This window comes from Columba livia, chromosome 1 (assembly GCF_036013475.1).
Source record: "Columba livia isolate bColLiv1 breed racing homer chromosome 1, bColLiv1.pat.W.v2, whole genome shotgun sequence".
Classification (NCBI taxonomy): Eukaryota; Metazoa; Chordata; class Aves; order Columbiformes; family Columbidae; genus Columba; species Columba livia.
This window is the reverse complement of record NC_088602.1, coordinates 21,389,787-21,403,495: the sequence shown is the minus strand read 5'-3', so window position 1 is coordinate 21,403,495 and position 13,709 is coordinate 21,389,787. Positions and strand designations below refer to the sequence as shown.

Here is a 13,709-nt window from a genome sequence, read left to right as displayed (position 1 = left end):
TAATAATATTTTCACTCCCATTATCTTGTACTAGAATAAGATGTTAAATCTTTACAATTTGAGACAATGAAATAATAACCATCCCTAAATCCTTTCTGTAGTTCAAAGAGTTTTAAATTGTCAGCTACCTGCATTATAAATCTCACCTAACACAGTTGTTGAAGGTCTCAGAATTTTATTTTCTGCTTTGTTCATTTGTATGGGAGCAGTTCTCATTTGATTATATTATACAATGAAAACAAATCTCTGGATTTTCCACATGCTAGTGGCTTTATTAATATTGTAATAAAGTAATTTACAACCCAGTGATGGGGCTTGCCTGCTGCTTAAGAGTCATGAATCTGAAGCAGATAGAAAAAGCGGCCATTGTGCAGCTGTATGTGATAGTCCGTGGGTACACTCATGGTCACTTTTGCCCACATCAGAGCTGAAGTCCACACTCTAACTTGACTGCCATCCACCTGGTACCATGAGGAAGATACTGGCCATAATTAACTTCAGTACCCTTCCAGCCTGTGCTTAGTTGGACTTAATGGTATCCTCCTTATAACCACGGAGCATCATTTGGTCCAATCCTACCTTTACACAAACCTGCAGAGCTGAAAATCTACACTGGTGTAAAACAGCACTTAGTTCTGCGATGAGTTTCTGTTCCCACGCTGTCTATCTGCTCTGCTCTTTAACCATGTCCCACAGTGGTGTTTACATAGTCTCTGTGTACCCGACAGAGAGATCCTGTGCCTGCTCTCCTGATCTTCCTCCTTTGTTCTTCAGTCTTTGCAGCTGAGCTGTTGAGCTCACCAGGAGAACACTTGGGATGCAGCGGTGCAAGCTGGATGCTGAACCTGACTTCCACAGCTTTTCTACAGGAACATTTTCTACTCTCATAATAAAAAGCTGCTACACGAGGCAAGTTGCAGATACCTCCCAGGAGGGAAGAGAAACACAATTTTGGATCAGAGCAGTGGTGCAGGGTAAGGAAGAGAGAGGAAATTCATATTTTGCTTGCTTTCTTCTTCTTTAACCATAAACTACAACACTGTTTCTTTTGTCTTCATTCAAGAGAAGGTAAAAGGTAATTTATTCAAATCTGAAATTCAGAATAAAGGCCTCCAATGAATTTGGCTTAGTGCTACATTGTAATGGGTATTGTGAGCTAATTAATGTTAGTACTGAGAGAAATAATTTATTTTGGGTCAAGCCTTCTAAAATGATGTAGTTAATTAAAGAGTACAAATAAGAAAGTTGCTTTGTCTAGATTCTGCTTTGCTTTAGCCTCTGAGACATCAAAGCAACATTACTTTTCATTAATTGTCATCTAGTTAAAGAAAACATAAATTAAAGACAATTACCATTAAAATATGTAAACTTGGAAAAATATATTAAAAAAAAAAAAAAAATTATAACAGTGTTTTCCATGTAGTTTATGAGCTACGTGTGCCTATTTGATTTGGCCTATAATTTTGACAGGTTGGAATTACGCTTGATGGCTGCATGATCTGGGAACATGTATCTGTCATGGAAAGCTTATGTTTCCAAATGGGATTATATCAATGGCCCATTAGGCAGTACTCTTTTGTCTGAACTCATAGTGTTAGAAAGCACTGTGATGTCCAGGTTTTCAACCCTCTGGGATCTGGGCATGGAACATCACCTTCAGGTATAAACAACACCACAACCAAATAAACAAAAAATTAAACCAATCGAACAAAAAACCCAAACGCCACTTTTTATATTATTCTTGCGAGAATTCAGGCTCTAATCAGCGTAGTCTAGAAGAATATAAATTTACTTAGTAGCATTTTCCTGAGTGTTGCCTTCTTATGCTAACTATTCAGAATACTGTTTTGTTGCTATGTTTTTTGAAGTAATGCTTCAAATCAAAATGCTTTTTAACAGGAAGTGGAGAATGCCTCACATTTCAAAATGTGTGCTTACGAAGTGTTCAGCTTTCTATTTAAAACTCTGAAAAGTTCAGCAAAAAGCCCTTCAAAAACTCATAGCCTTTTTAGGTAACACATGTATGTGTATGTATGTATATATATATATATACACAGACAAGTATAGAAATTATTTACTGTATGTTTTTTAGGAAAAACTATTTTCAAGTAAGTATTTTGTTATCTTTCAGCTAAGTAGGGTTAAATAGGTTATTTAGTTATTGTAATGCAGAAGTTTCTTGGATAGTTCAGATTTAACCTTATTCCTAAGAATTCTTTGTATCCTTGCAAAAATTACAAGACTTTCTATAGCATATAGGTTATGCTTCATCTCGTTTTTGAGAAGGAACAGTAGGTATAGTTCTGGAAAAGTGCAAACCAAGTGAAAAGTTAAATGAATATTTTAAAGACATCTAGAATGTGGGTTTTGGAGAAAGTGATTTCTGAACATTGGAAGAACTTCAGCGCAAGCAATTTATTAAGTATCCTAGGGATGCATAGCAGGAAATTACAAACTGCTCAGTTTATCGTCAGTTGTAACCAGTTGTAAGAAAGGATTAAATATGGCTAACAGATAAAAAGATTAAGATAGAGGATCTTGTTTAAAAATAGTCTCACCACCATTAAATGTCCAACATCCACAAGCAAACAGTCACAATTTTTCCATTTATGCAAAGATTTTACATGGGTAGAGTCCAGAACAGCGAAGCTTGTGATCAAAAATAAATGTTTATTTTCTTCAGAAATGATTCTGTTTAATCTTAATATTACAGTAATATTTGAGTAAAAAAAAAAATTGCTAATGTGACCATGGAAAAAGAACATATTAAAAAATAGAGGCTGTTATAGTTTCTGTGTCTCATGTAAGCAGAGCTGTGGTGGGAGTCTGGGGAAGACTTCTGGCTTGATTGAAGAGGCGTACCAGAGCCATGGTTCTGCTGCTAGAAGGTCAGATAGGGCCATCATCCAGATCTTTTCACAAGTATGGGGATGCACTTCTCTTTTCCTCGATGGAAGAGTTCCCAAGTCTGTACAAGGAACAAAATGAAGAAAAAGTCCTGGTTCTTTCTTCCTGACTTTGCCTACACATGCTGGTTAGGTTCTTTGAGCCCCAAATATTTCCAGTTATCAAGGAAATCCTGTAAAATAATGTATCCAAAATTGACTTTAAAATATTCCAATAAATCTTTATGCCTTAGCAATATTTTACTTAGTCATTTCCTGATTATCTGACTATCAGCTTCATTCAAAGGCTTTGTCTGCAATATTCAAGATCATAGGACTGTGTCATGGCTCTTCCTTTTTCCTGAAGACTGTTATTTCTCTCCAGTACTGTGATTGTACATTATAGCTTCACTTTAGTCTGCACCATTTCAAATGGAAAAAAAGGCTTTTGTCTAAAAATACTCTCTGAAAAGAAAATGAAGTTCATTGTGGAGCTTTGGGTCCATTTTGAGTGCAACTTCAAGAGCAAACTCTACATTAAAAGATACACAGCTATATATATGTGTGTGTGCAATCCACACATCAAAAAGAAAGTGATTCATTATAATAGGTCTGTTGCTAGGAGGCTTTAGGTACAACCGTTTATGTGAGTAAAATGGGACAAGAGGTAGTTGTTATATTATCATGTTACAAACCAGTTATAAAAATGGTCTTTTAATTCTGAGCATATCAGAAAAGATGGTTTGTGTGCCTGAGCTGTAGCCCCAAGCAGCAACACAGTAGTGTTTTACAGTATCGTTATAAAACTATAGTGGGAGAGAGTGTTGCCAGAAGAAATACTTTGAGGACCTGACTGACAAAATTAGAAAAGTCCTTTTTTGTTAGTACATTGCTGAGTTAGGAGCAGGGAGAGACCAACTGAACTGAGGCCAGGCCACTGTCATTCCAGGCAATCATTCCAGACAGGTCTATTTAGAAATTTAACAGTGTTGATTTTAGCTAATGAGAGGTTCATCCCACACCAAAGCTATCTCTAGCATAGTTCTAATGCAATTACTTTTACTCCTATTTATGATCTGATTTACTGAATTACCAACACACCTCTGACAGAACTGGCCTTTTGCTTCCATGCCATGTGTCTGTAGATCACCTCATGTATGTAACTGTGGACAAGTAATAGATATCTTTGGGATATTCTTAGAAGCTGAGTTTGGTTGAAGTTACACTCCTCTAAGCAATAGGGCCAGCCTAAGTACTCTTGTTAGGTTTATTTTCAGTGTGATTAAGTCTTTCTGTGAACAAAGCAATTGCAGTATATACTCCTTTTCAGGACTTGTTTTCTATATTCATATTGCTGTATGTGGGATTTAAATACTCTGCTCTAAACTTTTCCCCAGTATTTCCAAACAATCCAAACTCAAGAACTGGACTATCGCTTTCAGCAAACTAGAGAACTTTCAGGTAGAAGCAGCTATTTTTAAAGCAATTTATAGAGTTCCGGAGTAGGGTTAGGCTGCCTGCATAAATATTGGTTGTTTGAACCCCACTCCCTTCTTATTTGTGTAAGGAACTTTCTTTTTAATGTATTAAAATAAAAAAGAGTGGGAGGAGGTGGTGGTGCTGTTTAAAACATGACTGCCCATTTGAAAAACTAATTTAATTTGTCTCTGAAGTACAATACTTTGTACATAGTTCTGTGACTAAGCTGACCTGTTTGGTAGCAGAAGTTAGGTACTGATGAACCATTCAATAAAAAAGGGAGTGAATACACACACACACACACAAAAAGAGCATGATTATGCTGCAGGGTTTAGCACTCAGTATTATCCTGGCATTTAAATAATTTCTTCATGTATGGGGCGGATAGTCTTTTATAGAACATCATACTCCCCAATTTCACAGAATCAGAAAGTTGTGAGGTTGAAAGGGACCACTGGAGGTCATCTAGTCCAACTGTCCTGCTCAAGCAGTGCCACCTAGAACCAGTTGCTCAGGACCGTGTCAAGATGGCTTTTGAATATCTTCAAGGATAGAGACTCTTCAACCTCTCTGGGCAACACGTGCCAGTGCTTGGTCACCCTCACAGTAGAGAGTTTCCTGATGTGCAGACAGAACCTTCTGTGTTTCAGTTTGTCCCCACTGGCTCTTGACCTGAATTTGGATTTGTGTTGCTTTTTCTTAACATGTTCACCTGGTTGTTGTTTTTATTTGAATTGGTGGTTGAATTTTCAAGCCCATTTGAATGTTGTAAAGTTGAAGAGAACTATTCAATTTGGCCTAGATATTTCTTTGTTTAATCTCAACAATAGAGTGCTATTCAGCCAAGAGAACACCCTCCTTTTGATTAGACCTAGTGCATTTTTCTACACTCCTTGCATTAGTTCTAAATGTTAACTAATCCATGTTAAAATATTTCTGTGTGAAAGTCACATTTTAACAAAGGTATTCTGAGGATTTTTAAATGGTGCATAGGTCTTACATGGCATTCAACAGTAAAGACCTTTGCATTTAGAATGTGTATTTTACACATTGGTAAATTATCAAAACATCCTACCTCTGAATATATAAATAGGTGTGAAATCTTCAGTCAACTAAAATCAGTTGTTTTTTGCAGTTTCAATTGGAATAAACACAACAAATTCAAAATAAGTGTCTGTGATTTAGTAGCATAAGAGCTAATAACTTTCTGTTGTATTTTGTAACTTGTAAGTTACAAATGTGCTTTGAGAAATTTGCCAAGACCTCTGTGAAACATACTGTTGCTAGATATTATAAAGGAACTAATTATCAAGTGTATTTTTTTTTCTGGAATATGAAAGATTCTATAACAAACTACTAATCCAATTGAAAACAGTAATTACTAAAAACTGTTTGCTTCTTCCATCGAATTTCAAATGTCATCAAAGCCCATCTTTGACCTTACACTTTGCTGTCTGAAACTTTTATTTTTGTCACAGAATGATAGTACAGGCTTATGAAAAGATGACTCATTTAACAAAAGGAAAATTAAATTAAAAAGTAAGACTTCATACAGTCTTGCTTCCTTAGACTTCAAAGATGAAGTGAAACTATTTCAAAGCTTTCAAATAGCTAAATTATTCTTGCTGCAGTTTTTACTGATTCTTTATCGTCTCATCTGTGAGGTTTATTACATTAATCATAGCTGGAGACTTAGGTTCCAAGATGTAGCCATGGTTAGGAACATGGAGCTATGAGGCCAGTTCTTTAAACATTCAGTTCTACCCTTAAATAGTTGTTTAGCCTCTTTCTGTGGAGGAGAAAGGCTGCAGTGGAAATCCATTCCACTTATTTTAGGCAGCTGTCATGGGTCAAAAGAAAGGACTGCCTCCTGTAGTCCCTGTCCCTTCCTCCTGACCTAGAGGGGCTTCAGGAAGCTTGGTGAGACAGGACATGTGGTGACTGCAGGTTTAGCATGAGGCACTGATCCCCACAACTTAAACACCATGCACCTTAACTCCAAAGGGTCTCTGGCTATACTTCTGCGGAGGAAACATATTTTCTCACATTTATCTCTTATTCTGCTCACTGTTAGTAGTATAACCTTTATTGATACCAGCTGTCCTGCCTTAAGTCCACAACAAAGCTATGTGGCATTTTTGTCTGCTAAAGCATTAGAATAATCCAAGTACAAGAGAACAGGATATTTCCCCAAACCTGGCCTGTCACCTCTCTTCCTACCTGATTTTGTTTAGTCGAAGCCGCACTTTAGTCATCGTGCTGCCAGCATACGGGTTGGAAGAATAAATAAGTGTTGCTGTTCCTTAAGAAAGAGAAGATTGATAAAGACATGATAAATAAAACAGTGTATGTCCTTATTCTCAAGGATAAAGTGATCGTTCTTTTTGCAGAAAGTAGTGGCTTAGATTGCTTGATATCATATGAAATATGTAACTTAAGTCAGTATTGACTTCCATATAGCTGGTTGTGAAAATAATACTAATGCAGTACAATTGCAAACCTGAGCAGATTGTGGCTAAGCTTGTCATTCAAATGGAACATTCTGGTATTGATAGTACCACATACTGAAAGCAGAGCAACTTGTGTAATATTAAGTGATCTATAAATAATGAAATAATTGATAGTATTTTTATATGGAATTTTCAAATATTTTAAATTGATTTAGTGAGCTAAGCACATCGTATACATCTCTGAATATCACAATTATTGATAATGTTTGGATTTTTCCCCACAGATTTTGATGACAAACAGGACAGTTTTGATCACTACTTTGACTACCCAACCCAGGTCATGCAGTTCTACAGCTGTACCTCGAGGCCTGTTTCAGACTGATAACTTCTCATTGGAAAAATGTCCTTCCAGAAGGATCACCCAGCTTGATTCCTGAAATCAAGTCACAGAGAACCACCCAAACATCTTAGCAGACCTTTCAAAAACTGTTTATTATCTTCAGCTTTGATAACATAAGAACGTGAATATATGAATATGGAACTGAGACAGTACCCAGTATTCAAAGCTTTGGTTAGGTATGAAAAATAAAACCCAAAGTAAGTCAAAATGACATTTTTGCTCCACTTCAGCAAATTTCTACCCTCTGTAAGACTGCAGATACAGGAAATTTGGTATAGAGTTCAAAATGTGGAAAAATAGTCTCCACAGGTTATTGTCAGCTCATAACATGTAGCCAGATATAATGTGACTTTATAATTACAGTTCCCAGATTACAGTTTCATGCAATAAGATAATGTTTTTGGTTTTTTTAAAGCTGGTGGGTTGCTCAGTAATAAGCTGAAAACTGCCAGCTGGACAATGAAAACATTGTCAGAAATATCAAAGTATTTGTAAATAAAATAGGATTAATTAATTATGAAGGACATCCTAATACAAAGCTCTAGCTTCATCTCTCTTTTCTCCCTGTACCTTTAATCACAGATTTATTTTTTTGCTCTGCTGAAGAAAATCTGTTATATTCTGTCCTAACTTATGGAACAGACATGGGTCCAAACTTACTGTCTTATTTAAACGAAAGAAAAAACAAAGTTCTAATAATTCCTTAAATGAATGAAGAAAGTTCTTAATATCTGTAGCATACACAAAATTCAAAGTAAGCTAAATCTACTTTGCAAACAAAAATAATTTGCTGCTGACTTCAAACCCTGTAATGGCTTATAACTGCAGTAAAACCATTCAGTTTGCTCCTTTTTTACATACTGTAACTTTTTTGACTACTGCAAAACTCAGAGAGTTTTGGTAACTTTCAAAGATCTGTTAATCTTGCATCTTGCAAAACTGTGATGCTCCAGTAGTAGCTTTTCTGTATTTGAAAGATTCCCACAAATATATATATAACATTCAGCAGTCCATATTCATAGTTTAGCCTTTTTCATGTTAAGGTGTTACTCAAATACAGCCCCTCCTCCCCTTTTTTTTAACCCTTCTGAAGTTTAAAGTGAAAAAAAAAAAAAAGGAAAAACTGATACAATATCCCTTCAAAATGGCAAATGAAATACAGCAACTGACCCAATCTCAACACTTTTCAGATTTTCAATACATTTCAAAAAATAGTCTGTGTTATCAGAATAACATGGATTGGACTCCAGTTTAACCTTTCAGGGTCTTGATCTAACAGCATGCTGTTAGAATCATAAAGTGTCAAGAAGTCCTGCAGACATCCATGGAGCTCTGTAAGGATGCAGCAATCTGTTCACACATCATTAATTGCAGGATGGGTCCCTAGTTTATTGGGAAGGTTAACCAGCAACAGCAACCACCACAAAACCTCAACTATCAAACTCCTTCTTTCACGTAGAGATTAAGAATAGCTGAAAATGAAAATTATTTTGCATTACAAGTAGGCAAATTGGTAACTAGAGAAAACCTTACAGGTATCAGAAACAAAATTTAAAACTGCATGTATTTTAAATGGCAAAAAATTAATATTAGCTAGGTTATCTATCCTATAGTCAGAATAATGCTACTGTGAGTGAAATTTCTTATAATGAACTCATTTGAAGGTAGCAGTGCCCCTAAATCTTTTTCCTTTGTAAAGAGGAAAGAAGACTCAGAATTGTCATCAGTTGTTCCCAGTTAAAATTCCACACTGTACTTTTTGAATATCAATGCTGTTTCTCAAGACTCTGATGTTGAAGTGAATTAACAACATCTATTTTTATTCCTATGTCACAAAGTGACCCGCATGTCCTGGGTTCTCTACAATGAGGACCAAAAATTAAGCAGTTGGGTTTTTTTTTTTAATAGAAAATGAAAGGGAAGAGCACAACTGCAATTATCAAAGATACTAAAGAGGGGCTAAAATGAGCCAGAGAACTTGACTGAATCAGAACCAGCTGGGAAGTTGTGCTGATTGTATTTAACTTGGATTGTTCATCACGTTCTGTCAAAGAAGCAAACAATAATATCCCAGTGAGGTGGAAAATCCTTAAAAAAAAAAAAAGAAAAAAAAGAAAAAAAGCAAGCAAGCACAGCATTACTCTGACCTCTACAAGGGGAGATTTTTTCCTGCTGATTCTGTGCTTGGATTCTTTTTGGGTTTACTGAGAAGAAGTAGCTGTGCCAGTGCCATTTTTCTTGAGTGGAGGAAAGTGACCTACATGTCCAAGTCCTCTGCCCTGTGACTCAGTGCTCTTTCTGTTACACTAACTGGAATTTGAAATAGATAATTAGAATTTTTCTACAGTTTAAAACTTTTATAAGCAGAGGTGAACCATGGGAGCGAGTCCACATAATGACCTTCTGCATCATGTGTTTGCCATCCTGTATCTATAGGATAAAATGGTGCCATCAGATGCTTAACATGAGTAGCCATGGGCAGTATGTTATTTTTTCCATATATTCTGTGGAAATGCCACTGCATGTCTGTGAAGGTGTATAAAAAGAAATGAAAGTTTTCAGAGACTTACCTGAAAGGTCTGCCAGTTTCCCTAACAAATATTTGAATCTAAAATTCAAAGCATATAATATATATATATATATATTATATAGATATTATATAGATATATTATGCAGGTTAGAACATATTGTTCCTGTTGGAATTATCACAACAATTAACTACTCAGTGAATTTATGCTCTAGAATTAAGTTGTTTAATGTCAGGTAATAAAGGTAATCTAGAATGAAATACCTTTCAAAACAAACCAGGTAGGTTTTCACATTTGAGAATATTGTAGGTCTAGAGTTTTGCTGATACAGGAGTGATGTAAATATATCAGCCTCTACAATGAAATATTTTGAGTATGGTCGAAGAGGCATAAATAGTGTCAGAGTTTGCAAAAGCATGTGTAAATTAGATGGTTCAGGATAAATACATATTGAGGGCTAATAAGAATTTTTCTGTTCTTGGTCGGAATAACAAATCTTTTTGAAGGAAAGTGTTTAACTGATCTGTCTTTATTCAAGTACCGATAGGGAGAAAGATCTCACTTGCTCTGATCCATCTGCTGACATAAGCAATAAAACCCAAATTTCTTATTGTTATTTGAGTAATACATATTTAACTGGACTTTTTGAAAGAAGACATGCAATATCTTTATCATGTTATGTTGAGCTGGCCTAGATTTTCCTCTGGGTTTGATCCACTCTGGTCTAGCAGTGCTGCTGTCTGCTGCACTCAGTCCCAGAACAGCGTCCAGCTGCTGGAGGCAGCAGCTCCCATCTCCAGCATCAGCGGATGCAACATCTCTGCCCTTCTTGTCATGTCACTGTCACGTTTCTTTCAGCACAGACAAAATGCACCCGGGAATCCAGACTGAACTTGTGAGGGAGATGAGCTGTTTGAATTGTGTTCTTATCTTGTGCTGCACTCATGCCTCATTTCATTTGTACTGGCTAATTTAAGGCAGCATACCCAGAAAAGGGAAAAAGCCACTGAATTTCCATGCCCAGCGAGACAAAGATAATCTTAGGCAGAGGGTAATTCTTCAGCTGCATTTTGCAACTCAAGTGCTTCCTATGCGGCAAAGTTATATTTGTGGTTGTCTCTATAATCTTTCTAAAATTACACAGAATTTGGAGAAATTTACTGCTGTTCTTGGACTTCCTGAAGCTACTGATGGGGAAAGATAAATAGAATGTATTTGTGTGTTTCAAAATATCTTCATCAAATCAACTCTGCAAAGGTTTTACTTCTCAGGAACACAACACTACAACAGAACAATTGTTCCAGGGAGTAGAAAATAATTTTTCACACTTTACCCTTGTTGATGTTTCAATTCTATTATAGTGGCAGTTGCTAATTGCTAAATAATACAGGTCACTTGTCAGAAGTTTCTTTTAGCATGTTATTATCTCTACTGAAAAAGAAGATTAGTCTAGCACTTCAGTTACAGGGCCTAGGCAGGATTTTGTACAGAAAAACATCAACATGCACCACACAAAGTTTTCTCCTAAGGCCAGATAAGTATGGGAATTTTCATTTTGACTGTTAATATGAAGTAGCATCAGAATATAGGTACAAAGTTTGCAGTGCTGAAAACTTAGCTATAAAGTTACTCAGCTTATGAAATACAGATATGTCTTTCCTTCCATTTCAAATTAATTTCAAGAGAGATTTTTGTTTGCTTTTATTTATTTTTTTTTTAATGCAAGAAAAGCTCTTCATTCTCTGATATTAACTGGTTATTAGATGAAGTTAATGACTGAAATAAAATTTGTTGTCAGACAATATTATATTAGAAGCAGCACATAATTAAGGTGTTTCTCCTAACAGTAATCAAAGATTTCACCAGTCATTAAGTCATTATAAAAAGCTGTTGTCTGTGCTATTTATTTGGCAAGTATGAAGTGTTCCACTCTTTTTTCCCCGTTTTGTAAACACTCAGTTACTCTGATTGACAAAATCTGACTGCAGCACTAGAAAGACACAGTCCTGCTGTAAAGAGTTTATAATCCAAAAAATAGAAGGCTGAAAAAAAGATTAAAGCACACAGGTATCTGTGTGATTAAGGCTATGGTTCATGACTTTAATGATGGTGTTTCTGTAGACTCCTAACTAGCCAACAGTTTTTCCTGTTTTATTTGATATCCTGGATCTTTCTGACTACATTTATCATTTACTTATTAGTTCTCTACTTCTAACATAGACTTATTCTCCACAATGTCAGTGTAGTTTACCAGCTCCCTTAACATCCATCTTCCCTACCTTGTCCTGACATTTGAACAAAAGAAAACAACAAAAAGATGCCATCAGAGAGAAACCACAACACCAATCTTGACTCTCAACATGGAAAATATTTTTTAATCTGTTAAGTCAAATCTATTTTCTTCACATGATAGCCATATGCCATGAAGAGCTCATGGCTTTGTTTTGTGGCAGGAGGTGTGGGAAGTGGAGACGACCTGTCCATAATGATGGAGATGGTTTGTAGCCCCCAGGTTATATGATCCACTTCTCAGAGACTAAAGGATCTGAAGTTTCCCACTGGTATGCACCTCTGCAAAAGCACATCACGGGCAGGCCATCTGATTGTGAGATTACGGAAATGGCATGATAAATTGTTTCTGTTGCCAATTATGAATGAGAGCAGCCCTCAGAAATGCAAATCCAGCCAGAAATAATGAGCTTCATACACAGGAGGTTTTATACTTTTTACTGTCTTTTTTTTTTGGTCTGATCTTTGTTCAGTATCTAAATACATACAGGCTTTTATTTTTAAGTTGCAGACTGCTTTTCTTTCATAAGGTCAGCAACCCAGCTGGAATAGATTTTCTAGATAGTTCAGCAACCAGCAACTCTCATTCCCATGTTCACTGACAGGCATTCAGAAGAGCTTAGCACTGCAGGTAAGATCTCCTTAGTCATTGCCGCCAGTTCTCTGCCCTTGTGAGCAAACAGGAAACACATATCCCCTTCATAAACTTATTTAATTAAATTCTAAGCATGTGAAAGTGTTTTGTTCCCATTACTCTTTCTGGAAAGTTGTTCCAGACAGGTCTGTGAATAGATTTGTTTCAGTAGCCTCAGTGGTAAAAGATACTCATGTCTAGTTTATTAAGCCCAGTTGTTCTTGTGCAAGCGTTTTTCTTCAGCATAAACAGTTCTATTTGCTCATAGCATTTAACACAGCATCTATATATAAGCAGACATATATTTTCTTAGCCTGCATTTTGCCAGGCCAAACAAGAAAAGTCTTTCATGGCCTGTCTGAGTGCTATTCTACACCTTTTTCAAGTCAGAAGTCATTCTTCTGGAGCATTAGTGACACCCATTAAATGCCATACTGAGGATGAAGTGTCACGAGCACCTTCTACAACAGCACTGATGTTTCACTACCTATAGAGCCAATACTGCCTAGTATTGTATTTTGTTGTTTCATACTGATAGCTCATTCTTACCTCCCCTTGTGATAATTTTCATTCATTACCTTCTAGCTTGCCGCACAAGTTCCTCTTAACTGTCTCCAAATCCTGGATTCATCCCAGCCGACTCATTTTCTTAGGGCTTTGTGGTCCTTGTGTAGACCATGAAGAGATGTAAGCACTTGCAGCAAGACTTCAGAACAGAACTGCTCTCTGAAGATGCCTCTTTCTGTTTCTTTTTATTGGCTTCTGTGCAACAGACTTCTTAAGTAGCTGGTGGGGTGCCGAGTTAAAGATCGATACAGATCTGAGTACATGGCACCTCTGATCCTTGATCTTAGGGTCTTCAAGCTTCTGCTCTAGGTGTTGTAAATCCCTATGGTACCAACTGTGCCTCTTTGTTTTATGTCACCAGCAAATTTGTCAGCACAAGTGTGAGAGTCGGTCAGAAGATGGAGCAGTATTTGCCTGAACATCACCATCAAGAACTTAGAGAACTGAAGCTGAGACCGAAAGAACAGATGGACAATG

General features: G+C 36.5%; 1 long non-coding RNA gene across 2 annotated transcripts; it reads right to left on the bottom strand.

Moving 5' to 3' along the window:
* Window positions 1-2,146: 2,146 nt before the first annotated feature.
* Window positions 2,147-13,385, bottom strand: LOC110358046 (uncharacterized). Of its 2 annotated transcripts, XR_002412113.2 has the most exons (4): window positions 13,244-13,375; window positions 7,175-7,247; window positions 6,585-6,666; window positions 2,147-3,079 (listed from the first exon to the last, which is right to left on the bottom strand). It is a non-coding gene; the product is annotated as an uncharacterized LOC110358046 (long non-coding RNA). The 2 variants fall into 2 exon arrangements; XR_002412112.2 differs by lacking the exon at window positions 7,175-7,247 and having other exon boundaries at window positions 2,148-3,079; window positions 13,244-13,385.
* Window positions 13,386-13,709: the final 324 nt, after the last annotated feature.